Source organism: Dermacentor variabilis, unplaced genomic scaffold (genome assembly GCF_050947875.1).
Source record: "Dermacentor variabilis isolate Ectoservices unplaced genomic scaffold, ASM5094787v1 scaffold_95, whole genome shotgun sequence".
In the NCBI taxonomy this organism is placed as follows: Eukaryota; Metazoa; Arthropoda; class Arachnida; order Ixodida; family Ixodidae; genus Dermacentor; species Dermacentor variabilis.
The window spans coordinates 42669-53335 of record NW_027460848.1 but is presented as its reverse complement, the minus strand read 5'-3'; positions in this window follow the sequence as shown (position 1 = coordinate 53335).

The window sequence follows — 10667 nt, the reverse complement described above, 5'->3', positions numbered from 1 at the left end:
TGAACAGAACAAAATGCTTGATCCCTATCAGTGTGGCTTCCGAGAAGGGCGCTCCACAACCGACCATCTTGTACGTATTGAAACAAATATCCGGGACGCATTTATACATAAACAGTTCTTCCTCTCGATATTTCTCGATATGGAAAAGGCGTATGACACAACGTGGCGATACGGCATCTTGCGAGACTTATCGGAAATGGGCATTCATGATAATATGCTCAACGTAATAAAAAGCTACTTGTCCAATCGTACCTTCCGGGTGAAAGTTGGCAATGTGCTGTCACGTCCTTTTACACAAGAAACTGGTGTACCCCAGGGAGGCGTGCTCAGTTGCACACTTTTTATTGTTAAGATGACAACGCTTCGTGCTTCCTTACCCCCGGCCATTTTGTATTCCGTCTATGTGGATGACATTCAAATAGGCTTCAAATCCTGTAACCTCGCAGTATGCGAGAGACAGGTACAGCATGGTTTGTACAAGGTGTCAGGGTGGGCAGAGAAAAATGGTTTTAAAATCAATCCTCAAAAGAGTTCTTGTGTGCTGTTCACAAGGAAGAGAGGCCTGGTCCCGGATCCTTGCTTGGAAATGTGTGGACATCAGATACCTGTAAACAAAGAGCACAAATTTCTAGGTGTTATACTCGACAATAAACTTACTTTCGTCCCACACATTAAACATCTTAAAGAAAAGTGTCTGAAAACAATGAACTTATTGAAACTTCTATCCCAGACTACATGGGGTAGTGATAGGAAGTGTTTAATGAACATATACAAGAGCCTAATTCGGTCTCGATTGGATTATGGTGCCGTTGTGTATAACTCTGCCGCCCCGAGCGCGCTAAAGATGCTAGACCCAGTCCACCATCTGGGAATCCGACTGGCCACTGGCGCTTTCAGAACGAGTCCCATACAAAGTCTATATGTGGAATCAAATGAATGGTCTCTCCACCTACAGAGATCATACATTAGCTTTACATATTTCCTTAAAGCACGCTCCAATCCTGAACATCCATGTTTTCATAACGTTACCGATATGACGTGCGCTACACTTTTCAGCAATCGGCCCTCCATAAGACAGCCTTTCTCGCTGCGTGTGAAGCAGCTTAGCGATGAAATGCATGTCCCGCTCCTCGAGCATCGCTTAATGCACCTAACCAAGCTCTTACCTCCTTGGGAATGGCAGGTGATACAATGTGACATATCCTTTATAAGAGTTACAAAGCACGCTCCTGAGGCTGAAATCCGAATGCATTTCCTAGAACTCCAGCACAAGCACTCCTGCGCGGAGTTCTACACAGACGCTTCCAAGTCAAATGCCGGGGTATCCTATGCAGCCGTCGGCCCATCGTTTTCGGAATCCGACGTACTGCATCCGGAAACAAGCATATTTACGGCTGAGGCCCACGCATTACTTTCTGCTGTGAAGCATATAAGAAAATCAAAACTTCCAAAAGCAGCGATCTATACAGACTCTCTAAGCGTCGTGAAGGCCTTGATGTCAGTCTATACACACAAAAATCCTGTACTTAGTGAACTCTACACCGTCTTGTGTAAAGCGTACATATCTAACCAGCGTATCATTATATGCTGGGTGCCTGGCCACAGGAGCATTGAGGGTAACGTTCTGGCGGACGAGATGGCCACGTCCATCGCATCGCGAGCCGCTAATCCTACCGCTGAGGTGCCTGTCACAGATCTGAGGCCTTTCTTGCGAAGGAAGCTGCGAGCCCACTGGCAACACATATGGGACGCGGAAACAAATAATAAGCTGCACCTGATAAAACCGCAGTTAGGATTCTGGCCCTCTAGTATAAAATCGCGCCGAACAGATGTCCTATTCTGTCGTCTCAGAATAGGACACACGTTTGGCACCCATAATTTTCTACTCACCGGAAGTGAGCCTCCTACTTGTGGTAGATGCGGGGAGAGGCTGACCGTACACCACGTCCTCCTGGAGTGTCGGGAAGCCGAATATGAAAGAATGAAACATTTTTCCTTCGCTTACAGACAGCACATCCCTCTTCATCCAGTAATGTTCCTCGGCCCAGAACCGCTTTTTAACACAGACACAGTCCTAGGTTTTCTGAGAGATGTGGTCCTACATGTTATTAGCCCCATGCATTCCTAGCGCTTCCTCTCTTTAGAGGATGCCGCTGGGATAGTTGTACGGTATAGCACATGCCTCCAGACCCTTGTGTTTCAAGGGCTCTAAGGAGGCAGTAGTGCTCTGGCATTTCTCATAATCTGATATATTTTAGCTATCATATCATTTTTTTATATTCATCTAAATGTTCATAGTACGAGTCATATGGCGATGACGTAATTTTATTACACAGATTTTACGCATTTTGGAGCGTATATTTTAAGGCCCCTTTACAGCCACGACACACCAATTCATAGTAATCATAGTTACACTGCACACCCACTACCACAGACATGGCGCTCTTTGGCCATTCCTGGCCCTTGTGCCATGAAACCCCATACATCATCATCATCTTTTGGTAGACGCGGACGCAATTTTCTGCAAAACCACACGATATGCATGCAAATGGTGCTTTTGGCAGAACGCGCACGTGGATTTCTACCAAACGACGTGAAAAGCATGCCGATGCTGCTCTTTTTAGCACCCGCACATGGATTTGTGCCAAACGTGTTTTAAGCATGCACATGCATCTTTTGGTAGACGCGGACGCAGTTTTCTGCAACACCACACGATATGCATGCAAATGGTGCTTTTGGCAGAACGCGCACGTGGATTTCTACCAAACGACGTGAAAAGCATGCCGATGCTGCTCTTTTTAGCACCCGCACATGGATTTGTGCCAAAACGCGTTTATAGCATGCACATGCATCTTTTGGTATACGCGGACGCAGTTTTCTGTAAAACCACACGATATGCATGCAAATGGTGCTTTCGGCAGAACGCGCATGTGGATTTCTACCAAACGACGTGAAAAGCATGCCGATGCTCCTCTTTTTAGCACCCGCACATGGATTTGTGCCAAAACGCGGTTTTAAGCATGCACGTGCATCTTTTGGTAGACGCGGACGCAGTTTTCTGCAAAACCACACAATATGCATGCAAATGGTGCTTTTGGCAGAACGCGCACATGGATTTCTACCAAACGACGTGAAAAGCATGCCGATGCTGCTCTTTTTAGCACCCGCACAGGAATTTGTGCCAAAACGCGTTTTAAGCATGCACATGCATCTTTTGGTAGACGCGGACGCAGTTTTCTGCAAAACCACACGATATGCATGCAAATGGTGCTTTTGGCAGAACGCGCACGTGGATTTCTACCAAACGACGTGAAAAGCATACCGATGCTGCTCTTTTTAGCACCCGCACATGGATTTGTGCCAAAACGCGTGTTAAGCATGCACATGCATCTTTTGGTAGATGCGGACGCAGTTTTCTGCAAAACCACACGATATGCATGCAAATGGTGCTTTTGGCAGAACGCGCACGTGGATTTCTACCAAACGACGTGAAAAGCATGCCGATGCTGCTCTTTTTAGCACCCGCACATGGATTTGTGCCAAAACGCGTTTTAAGCATGCACATGCATCTTTTGGTAGATGCGGACGCAGTTTTCTGCAAAACCACACGATATGCATGCAAATGGTGCTTTTGGCAGAACGCGCACGTGGATTTCTACCAAACGACGTGAAAAGCATGCCGATGCTGCTCTTTTTAGCGCCCGCACATGGATTTGTGCCAAAACGCGTTTTAAGCATGCACATGCATCTTTTGGTAGACGCGGACGCAGCTTTCTGCAAAACCACACGATATGCATGCAAATGGTGCTTTTGGCAGAACGCGCACGTGGATTTCTACCAAACGACGTGAAAAGCATGCCGATGCTGCTCTTTTTAGCACCCGCACATGGATTTGTGCCAAACGTGTTTTAAGCATGCACATGCATCTTTTGGTAGACGCGGACGCAGTTTTCTGCAACACCACACGATATGCATGCAAATGGTGCTTTTGGCAGAACGCGCACGTGGATTTCTACCAAACGACGTGAAAAGCATGCCGATGCTGCTCTTTTTAGCACCCGCACATGGATTTGTGCCAAAACGCGTTTATAGCATGCACATGCATCTTTTGGTATACGCGGACGCAGTTTTCTGTAAAACCACACGATATGCATGCAAATGGTGCTTTCGGCAGAACGCGCATGTGGATTTCTACCAAACGACGTGAAAAGCATGCCGATGCTCCTCTTTTTAGCACCCGCACATGGATTTGTGCCAAAACGCGGTTTTAAGCATGCACGTGCATCTTTTGGTAGACGCGGACGCAGTTTTCTGCAAAACCACACAATATGCATGCAAATGGTGCTTTTGGCAGAACGCGCACATGGATTTCTACCAAACGACGTGAAAAGCATGCCGATGCTGCTCTTTTTAGCACCCGCACAGGAATTTGTGCCAAAACGCGTTTTAAGCATGCACATGCATCTTTTGGTAGACGCGGACGCAGTTTTCTGCAAAACCACACGATATGCATGCTAATGGTGCTTTTGGCAGAACGCGCACGTGGATTTCTACCAAACGACGTGAAAAGCATACCGATGCTGCTCTTTTTAGCACCCGCACATGGATTTGTGCCAAAACGCGTGTTAAGCATGCACATGCATCTTTTGGTAGATGCGGACGCAGTTTTCTGCAAAACCACACGATATGCATGCAAATGGTGCTTTTGGCAGAACGCGCACGTGGATTTCTACCAAACGACGTGAAAAGCATGCCGATGCTGCTCTTTTTAGCACCCGCACATGGATTTGTGCCACAACGCGTTTTAAGCATGCACATGCATCTTTTGGTAGATGCGGACGCAGTTTTCTGCAAAACCACACGATATGCATGCAAATGGTGCTTTTGGCAGAACGCGCACGTGGATTTCTACCAAACGACGTGAAAAGCATGCCGATGCTGCTCTTTTTAGCGCCCGCACATGGATTTGTGCCAAAACGCGTTTTAAGCATGCACATGCATCTTTTGGTAGACGCGGACGCAGCTTTCTGCAAAACCACACGATATGCATGCAAATGGTGCTTTTGGCAGAACGCGCACGTGGATTTCTACCAAACGACGTGAAAAGCATGCCGATGCTGCTCTTTTTAGCACCCGCACATGGATTTGTGCCAAAACGCGTTTTAAGCATGCACATGCATCTTTTGGTAGACGCGGACGCAGTTTTCTACAAAACCACACGATATGCATGCAAATGGTGCTTTTGGCAGAACGCGCACGTGGATTTCTACCAAACGACGTTAAAAGCATGCCGATGCTGCTCTTTTTAGCACCCGCACATGGATTTGTGCCAAAACGCGTGTTAAGCATGCACATGCATCTTTTGGTAGATGCGGACGCAGTTTTCTGCAAAACCACACGATATGCATGCAAATGGTGCTTTTGGCAGAACGCGCACGTGGATTTCTACCAAACGACGTGAAAAGCATGCCGATGCTGCTCTATTTAGCACCTGCACATGGATTTGTGCCAAAACGCGTTTTAAGCATGCACATGCATCTTTTGGTAGACGCGGACGCAATTTTCTGCAAAACCACACGATATGCATGCAAATGGTGCTTTTGGCAGAACGCGCACGTGGATTTCTACCAAACGACGTGAAAAGCATGCCGATGCTGCTCTTTTTAGCACCCGCACATGGATTTGTGCCAAACGTGTTTTAAGCATGCACATGCATCTTTTGGTAGACGCGGACGCAGTTTTCTGCAAAACCACACGATATGCATGCAAATGGTGCTTTTGGCAGAACGCGCACGTGGATTTCTACCAAACGACGTGAAAAGCATGCCGATGCTGCTCTTTTTAGCACCCGCACATGGATTTGTGCCAAAACGCGTTTATAGCATGCACATGCATCTTTTGGTAGACGCGGACGCAGTTTTCTGCAAAACCACACGATATGCATGCAAATGGTGCTTTTGGCAGAACCCGCACGTGGATTTCTACCAAACGACGTGAAAAGCATGCCGATGCTGCTCTTTTTAGCACCCGCACATGGATTTGTGCCAAACGCGTTTTAAGCATGCACATACATCTTTTGGTAGACGCGGACGCAGTTTTCTACAAAACCACACGATATGCATGCAAATAGTGCTTTTGGCAGAACGCGCACGTGGATTTCTACCAAACGACGTGAAAAGCATGCCGATGCTGCTCTTTTTAGCACCCGCACATGGATTTGTGCCAAAACGCGTTTTAAGCATGCACGTGCATCTTTTGGTAGACGCAGACGCAGTTTTCTGCAAAACCACACGATATGCATGCAAATGGTGCTTTTGGCAGAACGCGCACATGGATTTCTACCAAACGACGTGAAAAGCATGCCGATGCTGCTCTTTTTAGCACCCGCACAGGAATTTGTGCCAAAACGCGTTTTAAGCATGCACATGCATATTTTGGTAGACGCGGACGCAGTTTTCTGCAAAACCACACGATATGCATGCAAATGGTGCTTTTGGCAGAACGCGCACGTGGATTTCTACCAAACGACGTGTAAAGCATACCGATGCTGCTCTTTTTAGCACCCGCACATGGATTTGTGCCAAAACGCGTGTTAAGCATGCACATGCATCTTTTGGTAGATGCGGACGCAGTTTTCTGCAAAACCACACGATATGCATGCAAATGGTGCTTTTGGCAGAACGCGCACGTGGATTTCTACCAAACGACGTGAAAAGCATGCCGATGCTGCTCTTTTTAGCACCCGCACATGGATTTGTGCCAAAACGCGTTTTAAGCATGCACATGCATCTTTTGGTAGATGCGGACGCAGTTTTCTGCAAAACCACACGATATGCATGCAAATGGTGCTTTTGGCAGAACGCGCACGTGGATTTCTACCAAACGACGTGAAAAGCATGCCGATGCTGCTCTTTTTAGCGCCCGCACATGGATTTGTGCCAAAACGCGTTTTAAGCATGCGCATGCATCTTTTGGTAGACGCGGACGCAGCTTTCTGCAAAACCACACGATATGCATGCAAATGGTGCTTTTGGCAGAACGCGCACGTGGATTTCTACCAAACGACGTGAAAAGCATGCCGATGCTGCTCTTTTTAGCACCCGCACATGGATTTGTGCCAAAACGCGTTTTAAGCATGCACATGCATCTTTTGGTAGACGCGGACGCAGTTTTCTACAAAACCACACGATATGCATGCAAATGGTGCTTTTGGCAGAACGCGCACGTGGATTTCTACCAAACGACGTTAAAAGCATGCCGATGCTGCTCTTTTTAGCACCCGCACATGGATTTGTGCCAAAACGCGTGTTAAGCATGCACATGCATCTTTTGGTAGATGCGGACGCAGTTTTCTGCAAAACCACACGATATGCATGCAAATGGTGCATTTGGCAGAACGCGCACGTGGATTTCTACCAAACGACGTGAAAAGCATGCCGATGCTGCTCTATTTAGCACCTGCACATGGATTTGTGCCAAAACGCGTTTTAAGCATGCACATGCATCTTTTGGTAGACGCGGACGCAATTTTCTGCAAAACCACACGATATGCATGCAAATGGTGCTTTTGGCAGAACGCGCACGTGGATTTCTACCAAACGACGTGAAAAGCATGCCGATGCTGCTCTTTTTAGCACCCGCACATGGATTTGTGCCAAACGTGTTTTAAGCATGCACATGCATCTTTTGGTATACGCGGACGCAGTTTTCTGTAAAACCACACGATATGCATGCAAATGGTGCTTTCGGCAGAACGCGCATGTGGATTTCTACCAAACGACGTGAAAAGCATGCCGATGTTGCTCTTTTTAGCACCCGCACATGAATTTGTGCCAAAACGCGTTTTAAGCATGCACATGCATCTTTTGGTAGACGCGGACGCAGTTTTCTGCAAAACCACACGATATGCATGCAAATGGTGCTTTTGGCAGAACGCGCACGTGGATTTCTACCAAACGACGTGAAAACCATGCCGATGCTGCTCTTTTGAGCACCCGCACATGTATTTGTGCCAAAACGCGTTTTAAGCATGCACATGCATCTTTTGGTAGACGCGGACGCAGTTTTCTGCAAAACCACACGATATGCATGCAAATGGTGCTTTTGGCAGAACCCGCACGTGGATTTCTACCAAACGACGTGAAAAGCATGCCGATGCTGCTCTTTTTAGCACCCGCACATGGATTTGTGCCAAACGCGTTTTAAGCATGCACATACATCTTTTGGTAGACGCGGACGCAGTTTTCTACAAAACCACACGATATGCATGCAAATAGTGCTTTTGGCAGAACGCGCACGTGGATTTCTACCAAACGACGTGAAAAGCATGCTGATGCTGCTCTTTTTAGCACCCGCACATGGATTTGTGCCAAAACGCGTTTTAAGCATGCACGTGCATCTTTTGGTAGACGCGGACGCAGTTTTCTGCAAAACCACACGATATGCATGCAAATGGTGCTTTTGGCAGAACGCGCACATGGATTTCTACCAAACGACGTGAAAAGCATGCCGATGCTGCTCTTTTTAGCACCCGCACAGGAATTTGTGCCAAAACGCGTTTTAAGCATGCACATGCATCTTTTGGTAGACGCGGACGCAGTTTTCTACAAAACCACACGATATGCATGCAAATGGTGCTTTTGGCAGAACGCGCACGTGGATTTCTACCAAACGACGTGAAAAGCATACCGATGCTGCTCTTTTTAGCACCCGCACATGGATTTGTGCCAAAACGCGTGTTAAGCATGCACATGCATCTTTTGGTAGATGCGGACGCAGTTTTCTGCAAAACCACACGATATGCATGCAAATGGTGCTTTTGGCAGAACGCGCACGTGGATTTCTACCAAACGACGTGAAAAGCATGCCGATGCTGCTCTTTTTAGCACCCGCACATGGATTTGTGCCAAAACGCGTTTTAAGCATGCACATGCATCTTTTGGTAGATGCGGACGCAGTTTTCTGCAAAACCACACGATATGCATGCAAATGGTGCTTTTGGCAGAACGCGCACGTGGATTTCTACCAAACGACGTGAAAAGCATGCCGATGCTGCTCTTTTTAGCGCCCGCACATGGATTTGTGCCAAAACGCGTTTTAAGCATGCACATGCATCTTTTGGTATACGCGGACGCAGTTTTCTGTAAAACCACACGATATGCATGCAAATGGGGCTTTCGGCAGAACGCGCATGTGGATTTCTACCAAACGACGTGAAAAGCATGCCGATGCTGCTCTTTTTAGCACCCGCACATGAATTTGTGCCAAAACGCGTTTTAAGCATGCACATGCATCTTTTGGTAGACGCGGACGCAGTTTTCTGCAAAACCACACGATATGCATGCAAATGGTGCTTTTGGCAGAACGCGCACGTGGATTTCTACCAAACGACGTGAAAAGCATGCCGATGCTGCTCTTTTTAGCGCCCGCACATGGATTTGTTCCAAAACGCGTTTTAAGCATGCACATGCATCTTTTGGTAGACGCGGACGCAGCTTTCTGCAAAACCACACGATATGCATGCAAATGGTGCTTTTGGCAGAACGCGCACGTGGATTTCTACCAAACGACGTTAAAAGCATGCCGATGCTGCTCTTTTTAGCACCCGCACATGGATTTGTGCCAAAACGCGTGTTAAGCATGCACATGCATCTTTTGGTAGATGCGGACGCAGTTTTCTGCAAAACCACACGATATGCATGCAAATGGTACTTTTGGCAGAACGCGCACGTGGATTTCTACCAAACGACGTGAAAAGCATGCCGATGCTGCTATATTTAGCACCTGCACATGGATTTGTGCCAAAACGCGTTTTAAGCATGCACATGCATCTTTTGGTAGACGCGGACGCAATTTTCTGCAAAACCACACGATATGCATGCAAATGGTGCTTTTGGCAGAACGCGCACGTGGATTTCTACCAAACGACGTGAAAAGCATGCCGATGCTGCTCTTTTTAGCACCCGCACATGGATTTGTGCCAAACGTGTTTTAAGCATGCACATGCATCTTTTGGTAGACGCGGACGCAGTTTTCTGCAAAACCAAACGATATGCATGCAAATGGTGCTTTTGGCAGAACGCGCACGTGGATTTCTACCAAACGACGTGAAAAGCATGCCGATGCTGCTCTTTTTAGCACCCGCACATGGATTTGTGCCAAAACGCGTTTATAGCATGCACATGCATCTTTTGGTATACGCGGACGCAGTTTTCTGTAAAACCACACGATATGCATGCAAATGGTGCTTTCGGCAGAACGCGCATGTGGATTTCTACCAAACGACGTGAAAAGCATGCCGATGCTGCTCTTTTTAGCACCCGCACATGAATTTGTGCCAAAACGCGTTTTAAGCATGCACATGCATCTTTTGGTAGACGCGGACGCAGTTTTCTGCAAAACCACACGATATGCATGCAAATGGTGCTCTTGGCAGAACGCGCACGTGGATTTCTACCAAACGACGTGAAAACCATGCCGATGCTGCTCTTTTGAGCACCCGCACATGTATTTGTGCCAAAACGCGTTTTAAGCATGCACATGCATCTTTTGGTAGACGCGGACGCAGTTTTCTGCAAAACCACACGATATGCATGCAAATGGTGCTTTTGGCAGAACCCGCACGTGGATTTCTACCAAACGACGTGAAAAGCATGCCGATGCTGCTC